Consider the following 4,809-nt stretch of genomic DNA (forward strand, 5'->3'; position numbering starts at 1 on the left):
GTGATTGTGCTGTGTATCTCCTTGAAGCAGGAAAGGAAGGTTTGATTAAATGACATGTGCTTAATTGCCTTTTCTTAAACTCAATACCAACTGTGCAAAAAAGGTAGACATGTGCAATCATGTCTGCCTCTTTTAACCTCATCATTTAGGAGTCATGATTTACTTCAATTTCCATTTCTATTTCTGTCAATCTTAAAAAAACACAGCTGAATTTTCACTTTATATTTGGACACATGAACTATTTTGTGATATTTCAGTCTAGGGTTATGCCCTGAAAAACCTTGGAAAATGCTACAAAGAAATTTCAGATCTTATATTTAGTTAGAACTTACAAATTTTAAGGTAATTACCATTTATTTCTATGTGACGAAGATCAGTTATGTCTAATTCTGTCTTTTCTTGGACTGTTTTTTTTAACTAAAAAAAAAATCTAGTGAATTAATTAAATTAGTTCCTCCATCCATGCACTAAATAATAACTCTCAACAAAAAGTTCTTGTACCAACACTGACTGAAAAGAAGGAGCTTCATGAGGTTCCCCAGGAATTTCTCAGTGGTCTCTTGCTTTTACATACTTATTTTTCCAAATAGCTGTGAACAGTGTTATATCCCTGCCCAGTGTCTGTGATACTATATCTTCAGTCCTTCTTAAATCCTTCCTCTTATCCAGCTTTTTATCTCTTCAAGTGCATTGCCTCCCCCCACAAAGCAGCTGCTTAGTTTTCATAATTCATAATTGCCTCCTGAAGCCACCAGTATAACCATAGAAACAGAAGAGTCTATGAAAAATTTGTAAATGAGAAGGAAAGAATGAAAAGGGAAGAATAAGTGATGAAGAAGAAGGGAAAACAAATGGCAACCTTTGAACTTCGAGGCCTTCCACGCTGCATCTACCTCCACTGCCAAGAAGCCACCAATGTGCATCATATAAACACATGAAAGTGTTACTGTGAGGTAACTGTTTATTGCTAGTTCAGAATCTTAATAATGCATATTCTCTCCAGATTTTCTTATAATTTTTAATACTGAAAATTTTAATAATACTGAGGTAGGAATGAGGAACCAAAAGAGATGGTAAACCTTGTAGAAACCACTCTTTATATACATATATATATATCCCTTATTGTTTCTGCACTTTCTTTGCTTCTCTTTTCCTTTTTCTTTTTCTTGTTCATGTTCTCTTAATAAAATAAAATAAAATTAAGCACTCTAACAGGTCTTTGGTTCATCAAAGCTCCTATTCAGAAGGTGTAGGGTAAGACTGAAAAATTATTTCTCCTAGTACTTCAGCTAAGCCATTTCAAATATTAGAATAAAAATTTAATGCTTGGTAATACTAATATGGTTTGTTCAGAGGTAATAGTGAACATATCCAATAACTGATTACAATATCATTGTTTTAATCTCCATTGTATTTCTTTCCATATGATTTAGAAGACAATATTATTTTAAAAACTATCTTTTAGTATTTAATTAAGGAAGACCTCTACTCACTATATCATTTAATACCATCAGGAAAACTAATCTTTTCGAAGACCATACCAGTTTGGGCTAGCTAAGTACCAACAGATTTCCTTAAAAGTATGTTTAAGATCCTAGCAAATTTATGCAGCCTGTAGTTAATGACAAAGGCAAATTTAAACCTGAATAAATTTCAAAATGTTTGGAGATCTCCAAGTGACATCCTTGATAAAAGATCCGTCATGAAAATCAGTATTTTGAATATGAAATTGCTATTATGTTGTAGCTCAGAATCATTTAGGGGCACATCAAATGGTTTCTAATCAAACTGAGCACTGGAGTCCAGAGAAAGAGATTCCAAATCCAGATTCACAGGAGGGCCTCCTAGAAGCTTGCTGTATTCCATTAGCAGTGAAAATGAAGTTGGAAAAATCTTGTGTAAGGTAATAGCTAAGGTTTTGTGTGGTGGACCACCACCAAGATAATCAGCCTTTGGATGCCAGATGTGATCAAATATCTATTTAAATCAGTGGAACCCTGTTGATTTACTGTGCTTAAGCATTTGGAGGCAGATTTTTTTTCTTAGATTAATAGGTGCAGGGAAAAATAATTGTGTAGTCTGCTGCTACAGGAAGGTTTAAAAGAGCAAGTGACCCAAAGAGAGTACCTTATTCTCTTAGGTGTGTGTCAATGAGCTCTGAAGAAATGAAAAGAACAAAACAAAGCTGGGCAGTCTGCTTCCTTTCTCTCCTACCCTCGGTTCCATGGCTACTAACACAGGTGCCTAGGAAGAAAGTCTGACAAATGTTTTAAATGGCATATAGTTCTAGGTAAGAAAACATGACAAAGTATAAATAGGGTCACAGGAGAGATGGAATACTGTATAACGTTGTTTGATTGAGCTGAAATGGAAAGTAAGGCCTCTACGTGCTTGTCTGAGCAAATATTAAAGAAGCAAGAGAAGAGCCAAAATGCTCTTGACATGTTTTCCACTGCTGAGGCTTAAAGACCTGGCAGTTCACTCCAAAGAGGCAGGACCTATGAAACTGTGGACCTTTAGTACTCCATGGGGCAAAGGAAGAATGAATGTGTGTCTCAGGGTAACTTTTCAGTAGTTATGTGAGGGGCAAGTGATGATTCTGAGATACTTAGGAAGGAAAAAACTGCTTGTATATGCTGCAATGGTTTTAGACAACAGGATTATTTCGAATAATATATTATGAATATATATTGAGATAAAGAGAGAGACATCATCATTTTTGCTTATCAGCTGGGGTTCTGCCCAGTATACTTATGCTAGCCATAAAAATGATGAGGCTGTGCTTCTTCCCTAGCTGGAGCAGATGTGGGGAGTATGACTGACACTCCTTCCATGCTATTATCACAAACAGCTAGCTATCAGAAAGTCAATCTCTTCCTGGCCTTGCAATGTGTCTCCGGGCTGTGATGGCACAGACATGAGGCATATTTTAGAGTTGCCTGTAGATTCCAGAATGAGTGAGAGATTTAATATGGAGGAATGTTCACTGATAAAAGAGACTTATTTACCATGCCCAGTTTGTGCACTGCATTCCAAAGGAGCAGATAAAAAGCAAGAAATAATAATAAATACCATATAAGTGGTTTTATTAATATATGATGTTGTCCATCACCAGGAAAACATTTGCCTCACTGCACAACAGAAAACTAAGAGAAATGGATAAAAAATAGTATATGTCCTGTTAAGCAGAAGTTGGAGCAAGAAGAAATGATTTATGGAGAACTAATGTTCATTAAGATCATGAGAAAGCTAGAATGAGTTAGGACACACCTGTCACCCAGTCAGTTTTTTCAGCATTAGCATATTTAACTATGAAAACAATGCATCGTTAATGTCCTATGAGAGACATATATAAGAGAGACTTCTCAAAATTCTTCTTTAAGTTAAATACATACCCCAAGAACCACTTGTAGTCAGGGATAAAGTAAGGAGCTGTCAAGGGCAAAGGGACATCAGTCCTGCTGCCTTTCCACCACAGCCCTGAGGAGCCAAGCCCTGCACTGATTCCTGCAGGAGGGGCTGCAGGCATTTTGATTAGGGAGATGACTTATTTTGGCAATGGGAAACTCCAACACCACTTTCACCATCCCTCCACCAATAGCAGGAAAAACAACACATGTCTAGAGATCCGCTATGGGCTGTGACTGTGTTCCTGCTCCACTCCTTTCTATATCAAGGCTTATCAATGAAAACAGGAGTCCTATTAGATGTGAGATGGGAATAGTTTGATGCCAGGTGGCTATTTTATATCTTGGAATGTGTTACCAACACCTTTGCTGTTATCACGAAGAAGCTGAATTTATGACTTAAAGGATGGTACAAAAAATGCAACACAGATCACATAATCTTGTTTTCCAGACAGACCACTTAGCAATGCACATAAAAATATCACATAAAAAGGAGTCTAACGTCTCAAATCTTTACAAATATCCAACAAATAACAGTTTGAGAGAGAGAGAAAAAGTATTCTGCATAAAACATCATCAGTATATGTTGCCTTATTCAAAGAACATATTTATGTATTTTGGGCATTTGTATTTTACAGTTTGCCATAAAATATTATCTTTCCTCCATTTCAGAAAAGAGGCAGGCTGCTGGTGGAGCCAGATATAAGAATATTTTCCCTTTTAAATAATATAAGCAGTTGTCTTCCACAAGGACAGAGATCAGGTAGGAGAAGGAGTACAGTTTATCTCTGCTTTGTCAGACTGTAGCAAAAGTGTGGGTATTCGTGGAAGCACTACAGTCTATAGAGGGTACAGTATTAGACAGAGGTATGGCAGATATATGCTTTGGACTAGGCAATATGTTAAAAATCACTCTTCAGCATGATCTCCCCATTGGTTTTTTCTGTGAGATTCAACTGAACCCTAATGTTGTCTTAACACTTTCATTGTGGGAATGGGGGAAGGGGCAAAAGACTTGCTTATAAACCAGTGATAATTATTGTTACCACTTTTAAATTCTAATTATGAAATTATATTTTATCATAATAATTAATTTAATGTGTAACTATGAGGAGGTGGTGGAATCACCATCCCTTGAAATGTTCAAAAACCACATAGTTGTGATGCTTATGGACATGGCTTAGTGGTGTACCTGACAGTGCTAGGTGAATTGTTGGACTTGATGATCTTGGAGTTCTTTTTCAACCTTAACAATTCTATTATTTGATATATAAAAATAATTTATATAATTATATATTTTTATATAATATTACATTATATGATTTATTTAAATATTTATATTTTATAAATTTAAAAGTGGTCAAAAGAAGGTCACATTACATGCTGCACTTTATCATGAATT

The sequence above is a fragment of the Corapipo altera genome, unplaced genomic scaffold (assembly GCF_003945725.1).
Source record: "Corapipo altera isolate COAL_440 unplaced genomic scaffold, ASM394572v1 45, whole genome shotgun sequence".
NCBI classification, from domain to species: domain Eukaryota; kingdom Metazoa; phylum Chordata; class Aves; order Passeriformes; family Pipridae; genus Corapipo; species Corapipo altera.